The following is a 27,943-nucleotide window of genomic DNA, read 5'->3' on the forward strand; positions in this document are numbered from 1 at the left end:
ACATGGACAAAACTTCCATTTGTCAATGACCGTGGAAAAAAGGTAGTCAAGCAATATTGAAACATAAAAAGCTAAAAATACTATAGTGGCGCCCCAAGAGTTAAACATGGTGAGTGACATAAGTTAGTGCGTTTGTTGCTTAAGATAGCTAGAGAATTTAAGTGGTTTTGGGCATTTGAGCCAGAACCATATCTCAATTTAACTGTGTTTTTTGTTGAATATTGTGCGTGTGTTTGTAGTAGTAACTGAGCTAATGCAAAAACAATTCTGTAGATTCCTCATATCAGTAGCTTGTTAGGTGTGAAAACGGCGTTACAAGATTCAACCCTAACGAGCATCACAGGGCGCCTCTGCGAGTTTGTGCTGTGTTTATAAAATGATCTTACATTCAGTCACAGTAACATTCAGTGCATTGGGATTGTAATTGTGCAGCAAGACCTTGGAGGTTTTTTTTCCGAGTAATAATTCAGTCACGAGGACACATGTAACTAGGAGGGAGTTTCCAGTTGACATGTTTGCCTTTAGGGCCAACCTGGCCCTCGACAACATTGCGATTCATGAGTAATTTAATTATGAATTCTCTACAAATCGGCGGCCAGGGCACCCTGATCTAACTTTAGACTTGTGGTGGTAAATAATGCAGGGAGCTGGGCATTATCTTGGCATCTGTGTAGCTCGCGCGCACCCGCAGGTGCGGCCATCATTCTAATTGGGCAACCTCAAGGAGCCAGATAAGATGCTCCTGGAGGCGCTCCAGCTCCGATTGGCCGCATACCACCGCATATGATAAAGAGACGTGGTCCCAATTACGGCTCTGCTGTGGGATTAATTCCAAATGTTGTTAAAGACATGAATCTGCTGTTGAGCCTGTGAGGAGCGTCTCTGCGACCTTCAGGAGTGAAGGGGCACTTGTAGACAAGTACATAAAAAACTATTGCACGAATCACAGTCAGCAGCGGGTTTATACACAGATGTGTAGCCAAGATCATGCTTGAATTGAAGTAAATTGACTTCTGGTCAAGTGTTAATTTTCTGTATTTGTGAAATTTTAGCACACCGCCCAGAAACACATTATTACACATTACGTAACACCACATCACAACATAACGCACTGTTAACACTACACCCAAGCACCTCACATGCAGTCAGTTCATCACTAGTCAGTGCACTGTGCTACCACAAGACTGCATACCATATCAAATTCAATTACATCTATTGTCAAATACACTTCTACATAATCTATATCACAATGTTCTGCATAAGTGATGTTGTACCATAGCACATTATATAGTGCAGTACCACACCATGCTACAACACACCTTCCAGGATGATTTCACATCACAATATTGGGCACTGTTCAATGATTCATCACCCACTAGTGCACTTCCATCCAGATTATATTAACCCACTCCACAGTTTAGCTCATCACTCACATCACATTACATTTTTTCACATCATTTCAACACGCCACTGAATCTTACACCTCCAGCACTAAGTAAAGCACCCAATACACAACGTCACATCAAAATACACCTCAGCGCACAACTCCACACTACACTTCACACCCAGCAACGCGGTCAAAAGGGTCAGAGCTGCTGACTTTGGAGCTGGGGAGCAAGGTTCGAGTCCCAGGGTTGGCTCACCATCCTGTCATTCTGTGCTGAACATATAATCTCCCCATGCAACATAAACTGCACAGCAAACAGCGCTCTGTAACTCTCCATTCAATATCCTGTACCTTTCTGTACTACACTACAGATGTACCCAACACACCACACACTGCCTCACTCCCCATCATAGAAGCTTAAATGATGCCTCACTGCACCAATCAAACAATTTGAAAATATTCAGGCCGACTTTCAAATGCAAGCTCCTGTGAGGTAGAAAAGGCTGTGCTGTTGAGTTGACATCATGGCTTTTATAAAGAATTGATCTTTGTTGGTAATCGCTAATTCTTTTGTGCTGTTGGTTGAACATGAACAGTCTCCTGCTGGGAAGTCTCTGATTTCCCCAGATACTGACACACACCCGACATCTACTTCAGACAATGTCACAGAATATTTCCGTGCACTCTAAAGACACTGACAAGCCTGCCAGTCACCAGTGATAAGCATTTTACAATAGACAATACTCAACCAGGAAAATTATGTCTCGCTAACCCACAACCTGAAATGATTAGTCACCAGAAACGGTGTATCATGGACCATTACATTGAAAATACACAACCACCAACAAAGCTTAAGATAGCATTTGCAGGAATCCACATTATTCCAGCTGTGACTCGTTTACAGGCAGCATCATTTAACCAGGTATGAATTGATAACCTGCTTTAATTGTGTTTAGTGTCAGTCTCTTTAGTACTGTGAAGCCTAATGACAGGTTGCTCATTTTATCTCTCACGCTGACAACCTGAGTCTTACGCCGACAAGTCAATATTGTGACCGGAAGGTTGCATGGGTCTCTTTGCAGAATATGCGTTCATTCTCTGCGATCTTTTACTCTTCTGCCATTTCCGATGACTCGTGACTGCTATGGACAAAGAAAAGGAAATGGCTTAGCCTTTGTCTAAGGAATACACCACAAAGGTGGCAAATTACATATAATGCTATAAAAACCTACGTTTCTTATAGGTGCACTCTTCACCCAATAAATACTTAAAACTAAATGTGCTCATCTTTGCAAATGGGTACATATCTGAAAGAATGGCCACCATGCTACATTTCCTATATTTGTTGTATTTCTTAATTTTTGCAGTGGAAAATGTCCTCATTGCACAGGCTCAGTTAATGATAGTAGACAACCTCGCGCCTTGGAGGTGGGGCGCCTGCTTTTGTTTCCATCTGCACGCATAGGAGAGTCATTAGTTGAGCTTGCAGATTGGTCCATTGGTTGGGGACATGGGCTACAGTGAGTCTATCTGTGCAGCTCATGACGCTGGATGCTTGAATGGTCATCAGAAGATTGTTAGCGGAACAGTAGCTTCTACAGGGAGCGAAGGGAGAGACCTTATTGAAAGATGACTCATGGTGTCACTGCACTGATCTCTGTGTGCAGGATGAAGTTATGATCTAGGTGGCAATTCTAGTGTTTACCTACTTAAAGAAGAAGTTAAACAGGTGGTGGGTAAAGTTTTAAACCATTCATTTTCCGTTGACCCATTGCCTCTCCAGACCTATAATTGTCTCATGCCTTCTGTCATGGTTCTCTTTCATCTCTTGCACTTGTAAGAAATGTATTGTGCTATCCAGTACAACGAATATGGACACATGATAGCGATTTTATTTATATATCAGTCCTCTCTTGTTATATGTTTCGATGGATAAGGTTAAGAGTTAAGCAAAGATGTTACTGAAAATTAGATTTTGCGATATGATTTTGTAGAGTGGTTCTGCCCCATTTTTCCTTGATTCAATATTTAGTTCTGAATAAATGGCCCCATGCTATCCATATAATCTCTTGCTTTGAAGACCAGCCGTACTTCTGAAACTCAATATATACGATAACGGATTCGCGAAACTCCACGCTATAGTGCAGGGCTGGTACCCTACTTGCTCCAATGAAAGAGATTTACAGGGAAAAAAACAGGCTGACTCAGATCCAGCACAAGCTAGAACCTGACACTGACAAAGAAGTATAGGCAAACAATGTGCACAAGAAGCAAACAAAGGTAGCAAAGAGTAAAGGGATCACTACTTCCACTGAGGGGGTCCGGTGACTCATAATTGGCTTTTCCAGAGTGATTTGGGATTTCTAAGTCCTTCTTTTTAAATTTGTGACACAATGTGACACAATGTGGTGGCAAACAAGTTGTGGCAGAAGGACACTAATGCACAAACATGGACCACATATGCAGCATCCCCTTCCCCGTTCAGCCACATTTTGTATACACCAAAATATCGCTCTGTGCTAAATGTGCCTCTTTAACATAAATTCTCCATCTCTTGAACAGCAATACTTATAAAGAAATGTGTCCCGCGTGGTAATTTGAGAGTACAGTAGTCTATTGTGTGTCTCTCTAAAAGCTTATCTATATACAATGTCTTTAAATGTCTAGACAGCTATTTTGTCAACACGATTAGATTTCCGTATCCTTGCAGCACATTCTGGAAAGAGAATATAAGCTCCTTACGCTATTCCCTTTTTGGCCCTTATGGATCTGTATTAATATATCACTAAACAATGCCTGCACTTAGGGCTGCTGGGATAAAAGGATCTTATAGAGTGTAAAACATTTACATTCATTTAGCCTTTTGGGCTCCAAATACACAGTAGATCACAGTTTGCAACATTGTTGGTGTTGCCAGCAAATGTGTTGAATTTCACATTTTCATTGCTTCAAGCAGCTCATAAATTTCCAGAACATTTCATTTAGGGTCAGATGTACGACCCTTCCAATTTGCAAGTTGCAAATTGCATCATTTTGCGACTTGCAAATTGGATTTACAACAGTGTCTCAGACACTGCGATTCCTAATGGGGTCGCAAATTGCCAGCCTCATAATATTCATGAGGCAGGTGCAATTTGCGACCCTATTGGGAATGGCCAGCCCTCCCAGGGAGGGTGGCCTGGGGTCAGCAGACCACCATGTCTCTGATTGCTTTTTAAATAAAGCATTTTTTTTAAGCAGCCCTTTTTCCTCAAAGGAAAATGTGATACATTGAAAAAAGGAAACGTTATAGTTTCATTTTTTAAGAGTAGGCAGTGGTTTGTGAGACAACTGCCTGCTATTAAAAAATATTTTCAATGCAAGTCACAAAGAGGGAGGGGTCCCCTAGGGACCCCTTCCCGTTTACGAGTGGCTTACCACCCATTTGAAATGGGTGGTAAACTGCGAGTGTTTTGCGGCCGCAAAACAACCTTACATTGAAGTGCGAATCGCTATTGGGAAGGGACGCCCTTGGCATGCACCTTCCCAATAGCAAGTCTCAAACCCTATTTTACGAGTCGGTAATAGGATACCAACTCGCAAAATAGGGTTTCTAAATAGGGCAGACATATTTTGCGGTTGCAAACGGGCTGATTCCCATTTGCAACCGCAAAAAACGGTCGTACTTCTGGCCTTCAGTCTTGTTGATTAGGGAAACCTATCTGCTATTAGTATAGTGTATCCTTATACAAATCTCTCACGGATGCGTAGCTTCTTCTTGTTCAGAAAGCTGACACTAACCTACATCTGTCCTTTAATATAAATTGGAAACTGTATCACAGTGATGTTAACACTGATGAACCCTGCATCCTAAAAAGATGTTCCTTCTGAACCTCAGGATAGGCGTGAATCTCATCCTTTCACCATTGTCCAGAATGTCTCCTTCTGCCTCGGGGCTCGCTCATCTCTTCATCCTCTCTGCCGTTCATCTTTCCTTCGGTACAGTAGGTGTTTGTCAGCAAATGGGCAGCACTTTGTCTGTGTCATCAAAAAGGGTCCTGTCAGTTTATCAGCAACTCAGTGCAGTTTTTGCCTCTTAGTGATTTAGCTTAGAGACAAAGATAATTGGTGCCACCATTTCTGACAATGAAGTGGGGCCCTCATGGGTTGCCTGAGGACGGCCACTGGTGTCATCGCGAGAATTAGCCTTCATGCTGTGCATGGCCCAGTGCCTCAGCCACCATGAGCCTCTGGTTCTGTTGACACCAGTGTGAGTCACAATATCTTCTTTGCTGCTTTTGTCGACCAAAGGCCGTCATGAGCACTACCTCCGTAGTGCTGCGCACGTCCGTTGGCCGACACGGGCCCGCCCACCTAATTAAACTGCCGCACCGCGGCGGAATTCGCACCGCGGTTAAGCGGCTAAGCCGTAAAACCCAAATCATTCTCATTTACTGAATGAATTTAAGAGGTGAGCAGTTTCTAACAGGGGCACTGAGATCCATCCTCAATCTTCATTCTTGAACCCTTTCATTTGGCGAGACAAATTCAAGATGCTGTCCCTGAACCATGATCAATGTGCGATCTAGGCACCATCCCACAGCCCTACTGTTTAGCCTGATGATAGCACCACATGTTTTCACAATTTGTCCAGCAGTTAAAGCAGCTTCCATGTAGAGGCCAAGAGTCAGGGGTGGCTCCTCCATTTGTGCAGGGGAGATTCGCCCCACAAGCCCTCGAGCTGAAAAATAAAATGGTAATAAAGTTTATTTATTACCATTTCTGGGTTTTTTAGCAACCCGTCCTCAACTAAGTGTAAGGAAAGGGCCATTGCTGCTGAGTGGTAGCAGCAGAGAGCTGTGTGCAAAAGTTTAAAATGCTCATGTATCTTTGGCCGCCCGTCTTGCGACGGCCAGCCAGACATGCACATTTTAAACTTCTCTAACCCAGCTGTCTTAGCGCAGGCCTCTAATGCTCGTGAAAGTGCTGAGTGAGGCTGCTCCCTCCAATTCTATTGCTTCTCTCATGCTGTGAGAACAGCGCCAGGATTGAGTAATTCAGTTTCCTGGGTCCGGAGCTTCAAGAAGACACCCGAGGGAGGAGGACATCATGCTGCAAGCCAGGAAGGTAAGTCTTTTCTCTGTAGTAGGGGGTCTCTGTGTATAGTCATAATCTAGTGAATAGTCCCGCCCATGTGCGTGGACCCCGGAGCAATCAAAAATAATCTCTTAAGGTGTCGAAAAATGCAGAACTGCACAGACACTTAAGAGAGAATTTAAAGACAGATAATGCAGCCTATATCCACAGGCTACACTATCCAGTACTTCAACTAGAAATTCCACCAAAAATCCACAAACAGCAAAGCCTGTCCAGATTTCCCTTCCTTTAACAGCAAAAACCCTCTAGAATGATAGAGAGAAAGACCTGGACAGACAAGCCCCATAGGCTGCCATTATGTGGCTCAAAACAGGATACTGTGCCTTTAAGAGAACCTTCCAGAACTTCACAGTATCCCAGAATGCACTGCAGGTCCCTTTTACTTTCAGTTCTTTTTTCCGGCTCCTGCTAGCAGGACCCTGGAGCATTGAGCTCTCCCTTTTGGGATTTGTTTTGTGATTTTTCCACTTTTTCAAGTGTTTTTTGGTGCTTTTTTTCAAAGTACTTTGGTTATTTCTTCTTTGGTGAGCTTTTGGGGCAGTCTTTTTGTCAAATATGCCAGCCTTATTTGACAAATGCCCGGAGTGTTCCAGGAAGAAGGCCAAGACTGACCCACACGACGTGTGTATCCTCTGCCTTCCCTCCTCTTATACCCCAGAGGAGTGTGAGATTTGCCAGGGATTTACCACCAGGACCCTGAGGGACAGAAAGAAGATCAGGCTCCAAGGCATGGAGGAGAGAAGACTTCAAACACGAGGTGGGTCAGGGCAGGCTTATCTGCCAGTGCTGAGGCCTCTGGGGGGCTCCCCAGAGGCAGGAAGTCCAGCAAGCGTCCCCATTCTCCGTCGGCGTTGATTGCACCGACGACGGCGTCGAGAGGGATGACTACAGTCTGTTCCCCGTCTCCCCAGGGCTCTGGGTCGAAGCGGCGTCGACGTTTGACGTCGAGGGACCTGAACAGACCGCCGACGAGATCACCGGTGATGATTTCGTCATCGTCCTCGTCGTCGTCGAGGACTCAACGTCGAGAGGTGGCCCGGCGTCGGCGCTCGCCGTCGAGGCGATACCGTCGTTCGCCGTCGGCGAAGAGGAGAAGGTCGTCGTCGAGGGGATTCTCGGCGTCGAGGGGGCGATCGCCGTCGAGGCACAAGAGATCGCCGTCGAGGCACAAGAGATTGCCGTCGAGGCACAGGAAGCCGTCGAGGCGACGGAGATCGACGTCGAGGCGATGGAGGTCACCGTCGAGACGTAAGCGCTCGCCGTCGAGGGACAGGCGTTCGCCGTCGAGGAAGCGCAGCTCGACGTCGAGGGGCCGACGCTCACCGTCGGGTCGCCGTTCTTCGAATCAGGAACGGCACAGAAGGAGTTTGGGCGCCAGGAGTCAGTCTGGCAGGCGTCAAGTGCCTAGGAGAGACTCTCCCACATGCCAGCCTGATAAGGAGGGCGGGTCACCGGGCTCGGTGTACTCCGTTGTGTATACCCCTCCGAGACCGAGGACAGTAACGTCTCCGCCTCCTCCTCCTCTACAGAGAGGTCTTCCTCCGCGGGTCCCTACCCCGCCTCCTCTTCCGCCTCTACCACCTTAGCCTCAGCCTCAGCCTCAACCTCAGCTGCCGGTTGACAAGCCTCCCCCGCTTCCTCCGAGGTCGATGTCCCTGCCCAGGTATCCGACTCCTCCAAAGGGGACCCCTTGGCCGAGGGCTCCATCCAAGCCAAAGTCTCCCGTCCCGGTGGAACCGGCAGGGCGCCTGAAGCCAAGAAAGTCGCGATCCTGCTCTGGACGGAGAGGGAGGTCGCGCAGTCGTCACAGATCCTCTACGAGGTCAAGACGGCGCCATAGGAGGCGCGGATCACGGTCCCGCACGGACTGTTCCAGAACCAGGTCCTATTCCCCGACCTTGTCAGACTCCCCGGGGACAAGGGTGTCTCCCGTGGATGACATCAGCACGTTCCAGGATGTTCTCCTGAGGGGTGCTGCGAAATTAGGAATCACGGTGACGGCTCCAACACCTACGACATCCGTGATTTTTTGAGACACTTCACAAGAAGCATTTGTCTCGCCCTCTACTGCCGCTCGTGCCAGGCTTGGTAGAGCCAGCGGAGGAGCTGTTCCTCACGCCTGCAGTGACGAGAGCCGCTCCATCCCGGCTGCTTAAGAAGTACAGGGCTCCGGATTCCGACCCGGCTTTTCTGAGGATTGACCCGGTTCCGGACTCCGTTATAGTGACGGCAGCCAGAAAACAACATTCTACCTCTCCGTCTTCTACCGTGCCTCCGGATAAGGAGAGCCGATGGATCGACTCCAATGGCAGGAAGGCCTGTGGGACGGCGGCTACGGCCATGAAGACCGCTAGCGATACGGCTTTGCTGGGGCGGTATGATCGGTTCCTGTGGGAATCCCTCCAGCAGTTCACGGAACTCCTGCCACGAGATAAGAGGGAGGATTTCCTCAAAATCCAGAAGGAGGAGATGCTGGTTTTGAACCAGGTCATCAGCGCGGCTGCTGATGGTTCTCTTTTGGCGGCCCATGGTTACTGTCATGGGATCAACCAGCGACGCCATGCTTGGCTCAGGCTCACATCACTCAAGCCGGAGGCCCAGCAGCAAGTGGCTAATCTTCCCTTCTCGGGGGAGACCCTGTTCGGAAAACCTGCGGATGATGAGATGGCCCGCATGAAGGCGGAAGCCGAGACTTTGACGGCTGTGGGCTTGGAGAAGCCCAAAGAAAAGAAAACCTACCGCCCGTTCCAGAGACGGTTTGGGGCGCAGGGCCGAGGGCAAGGACAGGCTTCGGGACAGCAGCAGCAACAACAGCAGCAGTTCCGGAGGCCCTTCCAGAAGCGCCAGAAGGGTAGAGGTGGTCAACAGTCCTCTACAGCGAACAAGGGCGCGGCCGGGTCTCGACCCTGAGCTGTTACTTCCCCTACATCCGTTACCCGCTCCGGTGGGGGGAAGCGTTCAATTTTTTCTGGCAGAGTGGAGAAAAATTACTCAGGACAAGTGGGTGCTGAATATTGTTTGCAATAGATACAGTCTTCGGTTCACCAGCCCGCCTCCATCGATTCCTCCGGTCAGCTCACAGTTTCAGCCGCGCGAGCTCCAGGCGGAGGCCGATATCATGTTAAGCAAAAGGGCGATAGAAGACGTACCTCTGTCTCAAAGAGGAAGAGGTCTGTACTCCCGGTTCTTCCTGGTCCGCAAAAAAGGACAAGAACGAGTTCAGGCCCATTCTGGATTTGTGACAACCAAACAAGTGGATTCGCAGAGAGAAGTTTCGTATGCTGTCGTTGCATCAGATTTATCCTCAGCTGCAACAGGGGGACTGGCTGTGTGCCATAGACCTACAGGATGCATACTTCCATGTGCCCATTGCACACAAACACAGGAAGTTCCTGCGATTCCAAGTCGGCGCCAATCATTATCAGTACACAGTACTGCCATTCGGACTGAAGTCTGCGCCCAGAACATTCTCGAAGTGCATGGCAGTGGTAGCTGCACACCTAAGGAAGAACAAGGTGTTTGTCTACCCGTACCTGGACGATTGGTTGATCAAGGCCTCCTCCTTCTCGGAAGCTCAAGCGCACTTCCGGAAGACGTGCGTTCTCTTGAACAAGCTGGGGTTGCAAATCAACATGTCCAAGTCTGTCTCGACTCCGGTCCAGTGCATACAGTACTTGGGAGCCTCCATCAATACGCTGTCAGCAAGCGTGTCTCCTTCGGAGGAGAGACGATTATCACTCCTTCGGAAGGCTCAGGCTCTTATGACCACTCCATCTACAACAGTGAGGACGGTGTCTTCTCTACTGGGGTCGATGGACTCTTGTATCTTCCTCACGCCACACGCACGGCTGCACATGAGACCATTGCAGGAGTGCTTGGAGGATCAGTGGGATCAGAGGAAAGGATCTTGGGACGACAAGATACGACTGTCTCTGCATGCTCTTCAGTCTCTGAAGTGGTGATGTTCAGCGGAGAATCTCCTGAGAGGGGTTCCCTTCCACAAGGACATTCCCACGCAGACTATTGTGACGGATGCGTCTCTCCATGGCTGGGGGGCGCACTCCGGAGACTTACAGATTCAAGGGACGTGGTCCTAGATGGAGTCCACGTACCACATCAATTTCCTGGAACTCAGAGCTGTTCACTTGGCGCTGAAGGCCTTTCTTCCGTCCTTCCGGACCAACTCTTTGCTTGTTCAGACAGACAATACGACCACGATGTATTACCTCAACAAGCAGGGGGGGTCGAGATCGCGCACTCTATCGCAGGAGGCGCAGGCGATCTGGCACTGGCTTCTGGCCAGAAGACTGATGATAACGGCCACCCATCTACCAGGTGTGCAGAATGTTCAGGCAGACGCACTGAGCAGACTGATTCAGGAAAACCACGAATGGGTCATAAACGACGAAGTGCTAGGAGAAGTCTTCGCACGGTGGGGGACTCGAGACGTAGATCTGTTCGCCACGGCCGAAAACAGCAAATGCTGAGACTTCGCCTCCAGGTACTACCAGTCAGGGACGCTGGGGAATGCGCTATGGATCAGCTGGTCGAAAAGCTTTCTGTACGCTTTTCTACCCATTCCCCTGATTCCGGCGGTGCTCATCAAGCTGTCCCAGTCCAGGGCGCGGATGATCCTGATTGCCCCGGAATGGCCCAGACAGTGATGGTTCACGGACCTGCTTCACCGGTCTCTCCTTCCTCACATACGATTGCCGTGCAGGCCGGACCTTCTCACGAAGTTCGGGGGGCAGATGTTACACCCCAACCTCTCGTCTTTGAGTTTGGCGGCATGGCTCCTGAGATAGTGCAATATGACCATCTGAATCTACCTGAAGATTGCATGGACATACTGAAGGAGGCTAAGCGACCTTCCACTAGGACTTCTTATGCTTACAAGTGGAAGAGGTTTTGCATCTGGTGCAAGTCCAAGAACTATGACCCGACGACATGTAAGGAAGATGTCATCCTTCCATATCTTCTTCATCTAGCGCAGTCTGGCCTTAATGTCCATTCCATTAAGGTGCATCTGGCTGCATTGACTGCCTACAGGAAATGCCCTTCACAGACTTCCTTCTTTCAGATCCCTGTGATCAAAGATTTTTTGGAAGGCTTGAAGAAAGTGTTCCCTCCTGTCCGGCTTTCTTTGCCTTCATGGGAATTGAATGTGGTGCTGTCCAGATTGATGAAGGAGCCCTTTGAACCTATTCATAAGGCTTCGTTGCAGCACCTGTCCTGGAAGGCGGCGTTCCTCGTGGCCATTACATCGGCCCGCAGGGTGAGTGAAATTCAGGCGTTGTGTTGCCAAGAGCCTTTTACTGTATTTCATGCTGCTAAGGTTGTTATGCGTACTCACCCTAAGTTTCTTCCTAAAGTTATATCTGACTTTCATGTTAACCAGACCATAACTTTGCCTACGTTTTTTCAGAATCCTTCCTCTCCAGTGGAAAGGTCCCTGCATTCCCTGGATGTTAGAAGGGTGTTGAAATTTTATCTGGATAAGACCAAGGATATTCATAGGTCTGACCAATTGTTTATTAACTATGGATCAGTCAGGACGGGTCTTGCTACCTCTAAACAGTCCATCCCTAGGTGGATTGTGTCCTGTATACAATTGTGTTACCAAAAAGCTAATAAGACCTTAGGGGGTAAGCCTAAGGCTCATTCTAACAGGGGCAAAGCTGCCACAACTGCTTTGCTCCGTAATGTTCCAATTGCAGAAATCTGCAAGGCGGCCACTTGGAAGTCGGTCCATACCTTTGCTAAGCATTACTGTCTGGACACTGATGCCAGGGCAGATGCTCAGGTTGGGCAGGCTTCGCTGTGAAATCTGTTCGCACAGTAGTGGTGTTATTTTCTCTTTTCTCCACCGCGCTTTGGTGTGGGGATGGACTTGCCATTCTATTCACTAGATTATGACTATACACAGAGATCCCCTACTACAGAAGGAGTAGTTTCTGTCCTGTAACTCCAGTTCTGTAGTAGGGGTATCTCTGTTATAGTCATAAGCGCCCGCCCTCCTCCCCGGTGGAGAGAGATAGTCATGTAAGGAATGCTACAGGTCTGGCGTGTTACGCCTTCAAAAAGAACTGAAAGTAAAAGGGACCTGCAGTGCATTATTGGATACTGTGAAGTTCTGGAAGGTTCTCTTAAAGGCACAGTATCCTGTTTTGAGCCACATAATGGCAGCCTATGGGGCTTGTCTGTCCAGGTCTTTCTCTCTATCATTCCAGAGGGTTTTTGCTCTTAAAGCAAGGGAAATCTGGTCAGGCTTTGCTGTTTGTGGATTTTTGGTGGAATTTCTAGTTGAAGTACTGGACAGTGTAGCCTGTGGATATAGGCTGCATTATCTGTCTTTAAATTCTCTCTTAAGTGTCTGTGCAGTTCTGCATTTTTCGACACCTTAAGAGATTATTGTTGATTGCTCCAGGGTCCACGCACATGGGCGGGACTATTCACTAGATTATGACTATAACAGAGATACCCCTAGTACAGAACTGGAGTTACAGGACAGAAACTACTCCTTTTTGCTCCCCTTCTGACCACCCTCTGTACATGCCAGCCGCCACTGCCAAGAGTCCATGTATTTCCACACTTGGAGGATATGTTTCTTTACCTGTGCACTGTGAACCATATGTCACAACCATTAGGTGATCACGTACTTGTATTGTCTAGATTAGTTAATAGCAGGGCCACGGGAATCATGGAATTCTGCGACTGTGGCATTTTCTGCATAATTATGAGTTTGCTGCACTAGCCACATAATCCAATGTCTGCTGCACAAGTTGAAGATCAAAAGTTACTAAAGTATCAAAATAGTGAAGTAATAATGCTACAAGTTGTGCCCCATTATAACATATTATTTGCCTTTTCATGAAGCATATTAATTTAGTCCTCCTCTGCCGCATAATTCCAGTGGCCCTGATTACTGGTGCTCTCAATTAGTCTGAATCCTAGTTTTCATCGCAGTAAAACTTAGGCCTGACCTCTTCCCCATAACACTGCCAGAAGTTCAACGCCCAACCTGTCTAATGTCAAGTGCCCACAACTGGTCCTGGCGAAGCTGCCCCACCAGATTAGTCCACTGGAAAAGAGGTAGGGTGGAAGCAGGGACTCATCTAATATATGTAGATAGATGAGGAGGTAGTGTGTCACTTACACAAACCTAACAGCGATCACGAAAGATAAGTGCTCAGAGAAGTGGTGGGGGTGGTTGGAGGGCTGCCACTCGCATGCTGTGTCAGTAACAAAAGCCCATACCCTGTGCGCGGTCTGTTTCTTGTCTCTTTCCATGTTGTGTACTGTAAATACTTCATCTGCCAGGCTGGGGTTTCAGGACAAACACCCGTTCCCTCCGTTTTACACCGAGCTCCCGGGCAGAGAGCGGAGAGCACAGCCTCTGAATGGGGTGGGCTGCGCGGCCGCCTTGTGGGAAAGGATGAGGTTTCAAGGTTATGTTTGTGTTTGAATTTAATTTGTATGGTAAGTTAAGTATAAGATTTACAGTGTGCAGCGCGCACAACGTTTTATTTATACTGCAAAAGTTTATGAATAAAAGCAACATCTGAAACTGATCTTTTGAAACCATACTGCACAGGAAATCTGGCATAATTTAATACTGATTTAATTGTCCTTAATTGCACCGCTCCGTCTGTTTATGTGCCGGTCCTGTTTCTAGCTGCAGCTTACAGCAGTGGTGGTTTGACTGTTGCTGGTGGCGCGCAGCTTGCCCCCACTGTTAGCGGTCTGCAAGATATGCTAAGTGACCTGTTGGCTTGTCTTGTATTTACAGTGCGATAAAAGGCAGTTTGAGTACTGTAAGGAATGCATCAAAAGAATTGGTTCAATTTCATTTGCGAAACCATGCATCCAACTGCATTGTCACGCATGTCAGACTTGGGAACTAATGTCCAATTTAAATTGACATGGTTTGTGTAAAAAAAGTACTTAAGAGTTGTTCCTTTTTGTTTTTAGGGGAAAAAATGCAACCCCGTGTTAATATTTTCGCGATGGAAGGTGTGAAGCAGCTGCGCTACCCAGAAAGGTAAAATGAAAAATAACGTGCCTGCTTATTGACGCTTTTCTTTTCTTCTGATAGTCGGCTTCAGACCTTTTGAGTTCTTAAGAGTTGTATTTTATTTCCAGAAAACAGTATCTCGCTCCTTTCTGACGTGCCACATTCGTAAGTTGGATCAATAAATTGATTCTTTCAATGCTGCCAAAAACACAAGGTTACACCCCCTTTTAAGTATCCCATGTGTACCTAACTTAATTTCCTTTTCCAACAACCAGTGTGAATTGACTCTGTTTTTCAGCTAATTTCTTTTTTATACTGGGAACCTTCAGTCTTGGCGATTTTGTCATGAAACTTGGCACGCAACCGTTTTGCCCTTAATCTAGCAAATATAAAGTCGGATTGTCAAAAATAATGCCATGCATAAGCGAGGTTCAAAATGCCACTCACAAGTAACATTTTTCTTTGCTCATGGGTCCTGAATCAGATGGTACTTGGGGATAGTGGCTGCTCCAGGCCTGCGAGTGCAGCTCCAGGCCCGCGAGTGCTGCTCCAAGTGGCCAGTGCTGCTACAGGCCTCAAGTGCTGCTCCTGGCCCGCGAGTGCTGCTCCAAGTGGCCAGTGCTGCTACAGGCCTCAAGTGCTGCTCCTGGCCCGCGAGTGCTGCTCCTGGCCCGCGAGTGCTGCTCCAGGCCTCAAGTGCTGCTCCTGGCCCGCGAGTGCTGCTCCAGCCTGCAAGCGCTGCTCCAGGCCTCAAGTGCGGCTCCTGGCCCGAAAGTGCGGCTCCTGGCCCGCGAGTGCGGCTCCTGGCCCGCGAGTGCTGCTCCTGGCCCGCGAGTGCTGCTCCTGGCCCGCGAGTGCTGCTCCTGGCCCGCGAGTGCTGCTCCTGGCCCGCGAGTGCTGCTCCTGGCCCGCGAGTGCTGCTCCAGGCCCGCGAGTGCTGCTCCTGGCCCGCGAGTGCTGCTCCAGGCCTCGAGTGCTGCTCCTGGCCCATGATTGCTGCTCTAGGCCTCGAGTGCAACTCCTGGCCCACGAGTGCTGCTCCAGCCTGCAAGCGCTGCTCCAGCCCTGCAAGTGCTGCTCCAGGCCTTGAGTGCTGCTCCTGGCCCGCGAGTGCTGCTCCTGGCCCGCGAGTGCTGCTCCTGGCCCGCGAGTGCTGCTCCTGGCCCGCGAGTGCTGCTCCTGGCCCGCGAGTGCTGCTCCTGGCCCGCGAGTGCTGCTCCAGGCCTCGAGTGCTGCTCCTGGCCCATGATTGCTGCTCTAGGCCTCGAGTGCAACTCCTGGCCCACGAGTGCTGCTCCAGGCCTCGATTACTGCTCGTGGCCCGCGGGTGCCCTCCAGGCGGCCAGTGCTGCTCCAGCCTGCAAGCGCTGCTCCAGCCCTGCAAGTGCTGCTCCAGGCCTTGAGTGCTGCTCCAGGCCCACGAGTGCTGCTCCAGGCAGCCAGTGCTGCTCCAGACCATGAGTGCTGCTCTAAGCCGCAAGTGTTGCTCTAAGCCGCAAGTGTTGCTCCAAGACTCGAGAGTTGCTCCAGGCCATGAGTGTTGCCCTGTTCTAGTGTTCCTTGACAACCATAAGCCACATGGGTGGTGGTACAGGGAGCTGATGATCGCAGCAGGCTTCAGTTCTTTCACTTACAGCACCCATGATAGTGTCATTAGCAGTAGCGGCCTGCATAAGTCGTGGGTGGGGGGGCGGGCGCAGGCATGGGTTTGGAGGGGGGGGCGCGTCAGTAATAAAAAAATTAAAAAATGAAACTTACCTTTCTGCTTGCCCAGGTCCCGCGTCTTCACTGCTCCTGCTCTCCTGCTCTGACAGGAACAGGAAGCAGGCAGCTAGGCTCCCTCCCTGATTGGTCGGGACGCAGCCTAGCTGCAATGTAACCTGCATGGCGAAGGGCAGAGTACGCAAGAGAGCTGGCTAAACAGTCTTTGCGCACTCAGGAGTGGGCAAACCACTCCTGCCCTGCTCTGCTCTCTGAGCAGGACAGCTCCGCCCGCTCGCAATGCGCATAGAAACATAAAATGGTAATCACCAAAAGTTATTACCATTTTATATTTTGGCTTTCTCGCACTGCGAGATAGCAGTGGGGCGACGCTGCTTCACCCTAGTGGAGGAGCCACCCCTGGTCATTAGCATGTAAAGACTTAAAAGGCCCATGCATGTTAGCGTTACATATTACATTTCTATGTCCAAGCTATGGGTAAAACTGTAATGCTATGCTCACTGCTTATTGCTTACACAGACTGTCGAGGACAGGAGCTTGTAATGCTGACACTGGATCTGACTGTTCTCTTTCAGCAATGCTTGACTCCAGCTCTGTACCATAGAATGTTAGAGAATTTAATTTGCAGTAGACTCACATACTGCTGAATTCCCCTGTGAATCCGGAAGGCATCTGCTGTCTGTCTTTTTTCAGTGCTTAATTTCTGCTGGTATTTTAACAGTTAGGGGCAAAGGCACTTGTTTCAGGGCACAAGGACATATTTTGCATTACTAGATTTTTTGACCCGACACAAGAAAAAAAAGGAGAAAAGGAGAAAGAGGGAGAAAAAGAGAGGTAGGAAAACAATAACAAAGAGACAAACAAAGGATGAAAACGAACGTTAAAGAGTGGGACTGAAAGTGCTAGGTGGTGGATGAAGGACGCTTGAGGTGGAATCCAAGGCTAGGCAGACTTGGTATTCACCAACCCCCAGGTTCAGCAGCACCAGTTTCTGGGTCCTTAGAAAAACGACGGCCCTGGTAATTCATTTAAAACAAAAAAACATATTAAGCAATGCATGTTGTCCAACCCTAAGTTTATAGATTTCTTCACCAGGACTAAGACCTGTGGAGTGACAATACAAACTGTAGACCCAAAACACATTTTGAAAAAGTACAGATTTTGTTTGTGATTCTGTACGCCCAAATATTTACTTTTTTCCTGTGTAGAGGAGTAAAAATGCTCCCCAATGATGTCTTTCTTGTGACCTATAACAATTTAGGACCTTATTTTCATGTCGGGCAGACTTGCGTACGCCTGACACCATTGCGGATACGGGTCCGACCGACCAGAAAAGGGAGTTTCTGTTCATTCCCGCACCGCGGGAGAGGCACCTCACAGTGCCTGCCACACAATGCAGGGATGAACACCTCAGCCCCCAACCGGAGGCCACTGGCTGAAGGGGGCCCTACTAGGGGCCTCTAAAGTCACTTTCCAACAGGGTTTCCATGTCGGAAAGCCCAGCACGGAAACCCTGCCAGAAACCGACATTGTCATTCGGACGGCGTAAAACGGCATCCATAGGGATTACGTGTGGGTTCCGACTGGCAGAGGGGCTCCCCGAGCCCATCGGAAGCCAGAGAGAATGTCTGGATGGTTTCAAAACCGACAGCCTCCATTGTAATGAGGCTGTCAGATTTGAAACCGTGAAGAGGCTCGGAAAGCCTCTGAACGCATCGTAATGAGGCCCTTAATGTCTTTCAGTAGCTTGAGGTAACACCTTTGACTACCCCAAGTTTCAAGCAGATTAGTATTCTGTAAACTGTTCTCTGTAGATATTCACTGGCCCTGCCGCCTCCATTATCTGTTCAGTTATCTGGTCATTTCACAGTTAGGGGTCGATTATGAGCCAGTTCGGAAGGGCTCCGAATTGGATTCAGGTTTGCCAAATCCAATTTGGAAACTTAGTTTCCGACTGAATTGTACACAGTCCCAAACGACCGATTATGATGTTCGAACCCATTAGGGCTTTCCGAATTGGTTACAAAAGGCATTCAAAAGGTCGAGCATTTCGAACAGTTTTATGGACTCTGTTTCCGAGCGAGCAATTACGATGACCAATTCGGACAGCTGTTCTGATTCGGTTTGCCCAAAACTAATTGACTGTCGAAATCTGTCTTTGGGGGCCTGTAGAAGGCCCCCTTCACCCAAGGCCCTCCAAATCGGGCTCTTGGGGGTACCCATTGGCCCCCTCTTCCCAACTATGCACAGTGTGGCAGGCACCATGGGTTGCCAGCTCCAGGGTGCTCGATTTTCCCCTGCCACCCCTTTCTTCAATGGGAGCCTATGTTCTTGTTCGGAACACAGACTCCCATTGAAGTCAATGTGAGTCCAACCAAATCGTATCTGGAAGCATCTGGATGTATCCAAATTACTCGATCAGACTCCCCCGATCCGAGTTGTTCGTAAAGTATTCCAGAACCGAATCGGTCGGAATGCTTTCCGAACGTGATCATAATCGGGCCCTTGTATTGTTTTTACCATGTTCTTGCTTCTGTCCTTTATTTACTCCCAGAATACAGTTTCTGGTGATTAAATATTTCACAGATCTTATCTGATCTCATTCTCCTTCTGGTGGCATGCAATGCCTTTTCCCAGCAGTCCCAGCAAATGTTACAAAAAGTATGCCACTGAAACTTGTGCGGATGTGTGTATTCAAGCCCTAAAGGGAACCCCAGCTGGTTGCTTGTACAATCTGGAAATGCTAGAGAAGGGTTGGTGAGTTGCTGACATAAGAATTGACAATGGCAGTGGGCATGGCCAGTTAAGTGCATCATACTCTGCTTTCATGACATCATGTATTTCAGGTTGTAAATTTAGGGCAAATATAGTGAGAAAAGAACATTTATTAGGCTAATGCATGGAGTGTACACACATTATAGCCAGCAGAAGTAGATAGAAAAGGTTATAGGTGTAAAAATAATTCTTTGTGCAGTCGGCCGACGCACTCGAGTGGAGACGGAAGGATACAGCCACAGGCATCAAATGAGAGATGAATAAGGCTCTGGGCAAAGCCAATAAGTGACTGACAAAGTCTCAAGCTAATGGCTGAAAGAGGCTAGTTGGAGAAAGGCAATGGTTGAAAGGGGCAGACACAATGTCCATTCTGTGTTATTGTAAGCAATAGTCTGTTTGACAGCTTTGCTGTCAAATCCCAGACCTAAAAGCGCACTGAGGTCCACAGTGTTCAGTCACTTCCCATATAACAATAAGGAAGTAAACACATCATAAGGGACAATTCCCATCACATTAATCTCATGACATGATTTAAACATCACATAGAATTCAATACACAGACATATTATCACAGAGACTGAGCCGGTACTTTGTCATCCGCTCTGTAGGAATGTAAATATATTAAAGATAAAATTGTAACATTTTATAATATCACGAAATGACAAGGACTTTAAAAAATTCATGTTCAGTATGCTATGTTTATATTAATTTTTGTTGCTCGAAAACTATAAGTATAAGCATTTACTTTAAAACATAATCTTGGAAGCACATTTGTAATAAATTACATAAAGAATAAGAGGATTGTGGTTATCCATCCTCCATTTACATATTTTTAGAATTCATTTCTCCTTCCTTTATATCTTTTTAGAATTTATTTTATTCACTTTAATTACATTTAGTTTCTAATTATCATTCATATGCCTTTTAGCTTAGGGTTCGTTCTTTAATTTAATGATTTTAATCTATTTGAATATATTTAAGGAATTTCATGTAAGTGAAAATTGCTGAATATTACGGGGGAATTTGCGTTTGGCTGGGCTTCGCCCCGCTGAGAACGCACATTGGAACAACCCCTCCTGACTTCAGTACCGGCCGGGCTTACCTCCGCCGGTCCGGGACTACCACCCCCAGCAGCCCCGCAGTTGTGCTATAGGTGACGCTGCTGCCCCGCCCACCAACCCGCGCCAGGAGGCGCATAAAGCTCCGTGTGGCCTGAGGACCTTTGTGCTGAATATTACGGGGGAATTTGCGTTCGGCTGGGCTTCGCCCCGCTGAGAACGCACTTTGGAACAACCCCTCCTGACTTCTGTACCGGCCGGGCTTAGCTCCGCCGGTCCGGGACTACCACCCCCAGCAGCCCCGCAGTTGTGCTCCAGGTGACGCTGCTGCCCCGCCCACCAACCCGCACCAGGAGGCGCATAAAGCTCCGTGTGGCCTGAGGACCTTTGTGCTGAATATTACAGGGGAATTTGCGTTCGGCTGGGCTTCGCCCCGCTGAGAACGCACATTGGAACAACCCCTCCTGACTTCAGTACCGGCCGGGCTTAGCTCTGCCGGTCCGGGACTACCACCCCCAGCAGCCCCGCAGTTGTGCTCCAGGTGACGCTGCTGCCCCTCCCACCAACCCGCGCTTGGAGGCGCATAAAGCTCCGTGTTGACCTTCGTCCCGCGAGGACGCGCGCGGGACGCCCCGGGAGAAGCCCGGGACAAGAGCGGGACCGTCTGTGGCCGTCCGTGGCAGGACGAGGCAGGGCAGGGCCACGGACTTTGGTTCTCGGACAGATTTTGGGTCCTTGTGGTCCCCTGAGGTATCTCTTATCGGATTTGGTAATTGAGCCCATCACCTATTCATATTCATAGTGGGGACTGTGTTTTGTTTTGTGTTATTTTAATTTTGCTTGTATTCCTGTTTGTCTGTTCCCAGTATTTTAACAGTATAAGGAAATATTATTTTGTTCCTTACTAAGGTTTTTTAAGGCTTATCGGATTTTTATAATTTGTTGTAAGCATTCTGAGAGAGTCAATTATGTCTAAAGGCAATAATGTCAACACCTGTCCTGCCTTAGCTACCCTTGACAATTACCTTGTTAAAGTGGTAGACAAAATTAACAAAGAACGCCGACTATCATTGGGTCGGGGGAGCCCATCTGTTCCATTACCCAGTCCACCTAAGTCACCCACCTCTTTGTCTACATCTCTAGTAGATGTCAATTGCAACTTGGAGTTTCCTGTACTTCCAACCACGGCTACCCCTATAGAATCAGAGCCTAACTTGGTCACGCCCCAGGCTCCCCATGATACATTAGTATCAGGCTCACCGGCTCCAAGAGCCCAGAGGGTGTTAAGATCTGGGAGGAGTCATAGTAGGATAATCCTATCAAACGGGGGGCAAACATAAAAAAAAAGACCTGAGCCATTACCCAACAGCGCTGTTAGTGACCCAGTAGCGGATACTAATAATTCTCAGGTTAAACTAGTTCCCGAACAGTTGGAGCTGTTGATTAGCATTATTGATGCCAAGTTTGATTAAATTATTAAACCTTTAATGGACAAACTTGACACTATCTCAGGGGAGGTAAAGAGGTTGGGAGACCTTCTGAGTTTATATATAAGGTCAAATGTTAGTCTAGAAGCAGGTACAAGGGGTAATGGATCTCTAACGGAGACACCAAAGATACCCAAAGAGGGGTTATGCCCAGTTACTCTAGCTGTATCCAACCCTGTGCCTACGGTGTGTTTAAATACCCCTACTACTATAGCCCCAGTGGATAAGCCAGGGCTAATTAAAGAGAAGACCAAGCGATATGGTTATTCGCAGCCCGACTTACCCCCAGATTGTGCTCCATATGTGGCAGTTTTAACCAATGTCCCACCAGTCAGGGAGACGGGGCCCCATAGCAATTTGGAAACACATGAATCTTTGAAGAATAAAACCGTGGGTTGGCTTAATCGAGAGTGTGGTTTCCCAGTAGCTCTGTCTGATCAGATTCTAACCACCACAAGAACTAAATGGATAGGGAAGTCACATAAAAACATCAGTGGTGACTGTGTAATAGTACATTTTAAAAACCCACATCTTGCCACCACCTCTTTGATCAGAGCAACATCTCGCCCACCGAACGACCAGGGAATTTCACTCAGACCCTTGGGGTTTTTCTATAGACATTTATTTGCCCAGCCTACCAACAGAGCCATCATTAACGACTGTCTCACTGTTGATAACTATTTAAAGATTCCATGGATTAAATATATCATCAACAGCTTTCAGGAGTTCTATGGCCTTAATATAAATATAGACAGATATGGGGCCTCAGATATATCTAAGTCTGAAATGAAGATCATATTTTTGAATCATAAATCAGAGAGGCGGACCTGTAACGAGGGCAATTTATCCACCTGTGTATTTTACAGTAGTATGAACGAAATAGCTGGCTATCAACCATATTTGACCCAAGTGACCAGAGTTTCTCATCAGTTTGTTCTAACAAGATTAAGGATGGGGATTGTGCATAACTTGGTTGCTTTCCCTTCACTGAACAAACACCCTGCTGGCCCTTGCCCGTGTGATAATATATCTGCACAAAGCACTATGCACTTTCTTTTGTTGTGTCAACTGTATGGGAATTTCCGTAAAGCTTTTTTAAAACCTATTTTTGTCAAGTTTGGTGTCAGGACAGTACATGATTCTATGAAATTGCTTTTTAACTTGCACCATCCTGATGTTTGCTTTTTTAGGACTCGCGACCTATCAATGCGCATGCGCATTGAGCGGAGCGAGAATTCAAGTGCTCAAAATACTCGTCAAACCAAGGGTTTTTTGGTGCGGTTTTCTTCGAGTTCACGTGAATCAAGTGACCAAACAAGCACGCGCATCAGCCTCCCTCCCTTCCTCCTAATTGCATTTTTTCACGGCCGCCACCACATCAAAGGGCTTCTCCCAGCGTGCGCTCTGCGGCTTCTCCTCCCCTAATTATTCATGGCTGGCCGGCCGTACTTTCAGTTTCCCGGCCGCTCATCTTCTCGCTTGCTCCCTTTACTAACAAGCATTTACTAACAAAGTCTTGAAAGTCTGCTTTAACAGCGTGCGCATCAAATACGGCTTTATTTGTGTTTTTTACTAACAAAGTCTTGAAAGTTTGCTTTAACAGCGTGCGCATCAAATACTCATCTTCTCGCTTGCTCCCTTTACTAACAAGCATTTACTAACAAAGTCTTGAAAGTTTGCTTTAACAGCGTGCGCATCAAATACGGCTTTATTTGTGTTTTCTTTTACCAAGTGTCAAGAGACAAGAAATAAAAGTCTTGAAAGTCTGCTTTAACAGCGTGCGCATCAAATACGGCTTTATTTGTGTTTTCTTTTACCAAGTGTCAAGAGACAAGAAATAAAAGTCTTGAAAGTCTGCTTTAACAGCGTGCGCATCAAATACGGCTTTATTTGTGTTTTCTTTTACCAAGTGTCAAGAGACAAAATAAAAAGTGGCGTCTTTCTGGTGCCATAGCTTGAGTAAGCAACGTGTGCACGGAGCAATGCCATTTCAGAAATGGAAGTGTGCTTTAAAAACGTCAACATAAGTTAAAAAATTAATACATTTACAAAACCAATAGCTCCAACTTTCCTACTGCGAGACCTATTGGTAACGCCAGTGCTTGTTACTGCTACTTTCCTGCTTAAAGCGATTAATGTCAGGAAAAGTATGAGTTTTTAAATATTTATTCCCTCCCCGCCTGTATATTATGTTTCTTTTTAAACATTGGCTGTTTAATTGCAAATGTAATTGTATTTTAATTGTAATTGGAATCTTATGTATTATATGTGTGCTTTTATGGACATGTTCCTTTTTGTTCCGAATAAAGCCTTATGAAATGAAGTGAAAATTGTCTTTTATTATTTTAATGTGCTTTGGTGAAGCTTAGGATATTCTTTTTAGAAAATGTAATGTCATTGAACTTAATTAATTGTAACATTTCGTTGCCATGGAGTATGGTGAGGGTGTCCAATAATGTGGTTTTAGGGTTATGGTTAGTGCTGAGGCAATTGAGGTGATTTGGTTGATGTATTTGCCTTTTGAATGTAAAGTTTACTGAGCAAACATGATGGTAGGTTGGTGTGATAGTCTGTACTGTGATAGGTTGATGTCAAACAAATCACCTGCATCCTACTTTGAGAGGGGCACATTAGAATTTTTTTGATTTTGCGCTAGTATCTCTACTGATCATGTTCTTGAGAAATATATTTACCAACACTGTCATGTACAGTACTGTTGACTGCTACTAGCTGCTGTTTCATCTTCTCGCAAAATGCTTGTGATTAGAACTATAAGATAAGCTGCACTAGAAAGCTCCAGTTTGCTAACGTTAACCACCTACACTACGAGTACACGAATTACAAAAGAATGCCTTGCTGGAATAGAGTGAAAGGAATAAGGGGCCTCATGGAACAGCTTCCAAACAGCATATGTGGTAAAGATGTGGGTTACAGGTTCAGGTGGAGTCTAACACCTCTCCACTTTTAGCATATGCCGTCTAGGCTTCCAGCACAGTATTATGTCCATTTCCACAAAGAAGCCCCAGGATGCCTCTTGGTTTGAGACTTTACTAATTACTACAACAAAATAGATGAAAGAAGTTTATCACACTGTGCTCAAGATGATTTACTGTGCCCCATGTTAGTCTGTATCATCAGTCTGTCTCTATCATATCAAAATACTTTATTAAACCATTCAGAGCCTCTAATAGACGTTTAAGTCTTAATGTCAAGATGTGTGATCTTCAGCAAGCGAGGGAGACCTGCTGTGACGCAAATGACAAAACTAGGGGCGTCTCCTCCACTATGGTGGTGGAGCGTCACTCCACTGCTAAACTTTTTTACTTTCTCCCCAGACTGCTGAGTCAAGTGCAGTGCGGACCGGCCTCTCTATCCCAGTGACATCAGCTAGAGAGGAGGGGTAGTGGGCCCACCTTAAGTGAACATGTCTGTTTGGCTGGCCGTCTTAGGCCAGCCAAATAGACATGCGCACTTAGCATTTCTCCACCTGGCTGTGTGGCACAGCTGGGTGCAGAACTAGTGCTGGCCACCAGGCCCCAACTGAGAGGCATTTCAGCCCACTCAGGCCAATCACGGCGCTGCTCTCATGTGAGAGCAACGCCGTGATTGGGTGGGGACAGGAGCAGGGAAGCATTGAGGCGGTGCCCGGCAGCAGCAGCGGCAAGTAAGTTATTATTATTATTTTATATTATTACCCTCCATCCCACCTAGTGTTATTGGCAGTAGTCGCTATTGGACAAAACCATATTGCTTCTAGATGAGGGCTGCAAATGGTGATCTATACATCAGGTGGACAACTTTTCCTTACTTGCTGTAAACTGAGGGGTGGGTGCCATGATACAATTACAATTTGCAAACACAACACTAGGTGGACTGCTGCAGCCATTGCTACTTATTTACTTGGCGTCAGTCACACCAACATAGCCACGTCTGCAGAGTCCATAGACAGGGAAGGAACACCTTTGAGGAACTTGCTCCCTAGTAACCCTGGGTCAAGGAATGGCAATAACAATATACAAGGAATTATATTCGTCAATCCGTTCTTGGATATCGGATGTAGAATGTTTTTATTTGTGAACACAGACACATGTTCCGGTTTTGCTCGTGTGTTTGTGGACGATAATGCGAAATAGTCATGTACTTTGTTTTTTGTATTCTTCGGGCCTTTTTCTCTCTTTTTGAAAACGAGCTGCCATTGGATTTCTCAGAAAAGCCGGTGCCTTTGTAAAAAGATCAAGGGCTGGCCAGCGTTGCAGGTGAGTTCCAGTAAGTTCTGCCCGGCACTGATTGGGACGTCTCTGTTTGAAGTGTTTTCTACCTTCGCTTGACAGTTGCTGAGCCTTTTTTTTGTTGCTAAAGCTGTCAGGCACTTTTCCTCCCACAAGGGCAAATGCAAGAGCCATGCCTGCAAAAAATACAAAAATCAAGTTACAAAAGATGTCTTGCAGGTAGGCCCTTTAGCAGGTGAGGGCATGAAAGCTGCGCATGAAAAAATCAGATGCCTGGACAGAAGTTACCTCAGCAGACGCGCGCTCCTAAGACACCCAGAGCCGCGGGCAGGACTTTTCAAAGGGCACGCATTCACCGGCCTCGGCGCAGTAATCTTGCCTTTTCTCGCAGTACAGCTTGGGCAAGGGTTGCTCTTTATTGTGAACAATGCCCTGCACATATTCGGACTCTGTGCACTTCTTCGAACACGAACACTCTTTCAGGGGTTTTCTTATAACAAACGGGCAGCACCTAACCTTAATAACAAACTAAAATGCATGTTTCAATCTTTAATTGGGAGAAGGTTATTTATTGACGTGAACTGCCCGTGTCACTCATTCTCTTCAAATATTCCCAGGGTGGCTGAGGGAGGATGGGACTGCATAGGGGGAGGGGCTAAGGGAGAACTTCCGTCATAGAGTGACAGTTTGGTCTCGAGCAAAGTTTCAAACAGCCTTTCCGTCAATTGCAGGCCTGCACGTGACAGGACGGTGTCCCGCTGGTGGCGCGCGATGTGCAGCGCGGGAACTGGCAGCGCGGCGCGCGCCTGCGTACGGTGTCATCATTTCACGAGCCGCAGTGGCTGATCCATGGGTCTATCTGGGCAACACGCGTCCCCTGACGCTAAAGAGAACAGCAATCAGGACGGAATTGGTCAATGCAGCATGTCTAATGGCGGCAAGGTATTTGAAGGACTTGCAATCGACACAATAGACTGGCTGAATAGCCTCTTTGCACCCCGAGCCTTATTGCAGACAGGTTCATTAAAGTGAGCCATTCTGGCACACAGCCTCTCCCAGGAATGAGAGGAGCTCTGGTTTTCTAATATTGCATCTTGCCACTTCAGTTATGCCGCCGGAACAAGATTTCCCTTGTGCTGCTGTTGTATTTTTCTCCCGGAAAAGGAATCCGTCTTCGTGCGCTAACAATTATTTTGTGTGGGCGTATGTAACTCATCTCGGACTCGGATTTATCTCTAGAGTGTGGATTTGTGCAAAAAAACACAACTAAATAACTGGACCTAGGCACCCTCTTCACCCAACCTGCATTCTACGTGGCCACAATTCATTGGTAAAACCATGCAATGTGTATGTGCAGATTCTACGCATTGCGTACATTTATGTGAAAAAACATTGTGTACTCTTGCGGGAATTTAAACTTGTGACCGACCATGACTGCAGATTTTCTTCAGTGGTAGGTTTTACACTTGTGGTGGAAAATTGAGGGTTCCATACGATGTGTCAACAAAAAGTGAAATAACTTAAAAATGGGATACAGACTAGAGTCACAAAAAGAAGTTTATCCGATAAAGCAGTGTCAATTCCATAACATACTCATTGCTGATGAAGTGATCCAGCAGTGCCAAATACTAATACCAGAGACACATACCCTCTAAAATACTCCTCAAATCTCAGTGAATGCTAACTTACACCTGTCCAGCCTAGGTGTTAGTCCCAACCCACCTGTAGACCTTTTTTTGTTTAAATGTTTTTATTCATGGTATTACATTTATTCCCCCCCCCAATCCCCCGTATGACGGACAGGTAAACATGCGCACATTAACGTCATGAGCATTACATTGTTTTTTCCTTTTTGTTTAACCCATCCTTACATAAACCAAACTTAAGAACAAAATCCTATATACATTACAGCCTTATAGGTACATTAGATTATGTTTGTGAATCCCGCCATTGTGTAAGAGGGGTACAGATTTTCATACCCCTATTGCGCCGCTGTTTACCTTTCCGTTGGTAAATGGCTATCTCAATATTATGTACCGCCAATAGCCTAGCTAGCCACTGTTGGAAAGAGGGCGCTAACGGCTCGAGCCAAGCGGAAGCTAGGCATAACCGCAGGACAGCCATCGCTACAAATA

At 47.1% G+C, this 27,943-nt stretch overlaps 1 protein-coding gene across 2 annotated transcripts in view; it reads left to right on the forward strand.

Moving 5' to 3' along the window:
• BNC2 (basonuclin zinc finger protein 2) overlaps nucleotides 1–27,943 on the forward strand; it is a 1,233,205-nt gene that overhangs the window by 504,188 nt on the left and 701,074 nt on the right. For both annotated transcript variants that reach the window (XM_078675980.1, XM_078675981.1), the window contains exon 4: nucleotides 14,495–14,564. The gene's annotated coding sequence lies outside the window, so the exon portion shown is untranslated. The remainder of the gene's footprint in view (nucleotides 1–14,494; nucleotides 14,565–27,943) is intronic.

The sequence above is a fragment of the Lissotriton helveticus genome, chromosome 2_1, assembly GCF_964261635.1.
Source record: "Lissotriton helveticus chromosome 2_1, aLisHel1.1, whole genome shotgun sequence".
Classification (NCBI taxonomy): domain Eukaryota; kingdom Metazoa; phylum Chordata; class Amphibia; order Caudata; family Salamandridae; genus Lissotriton; species Lissotriton helveticus.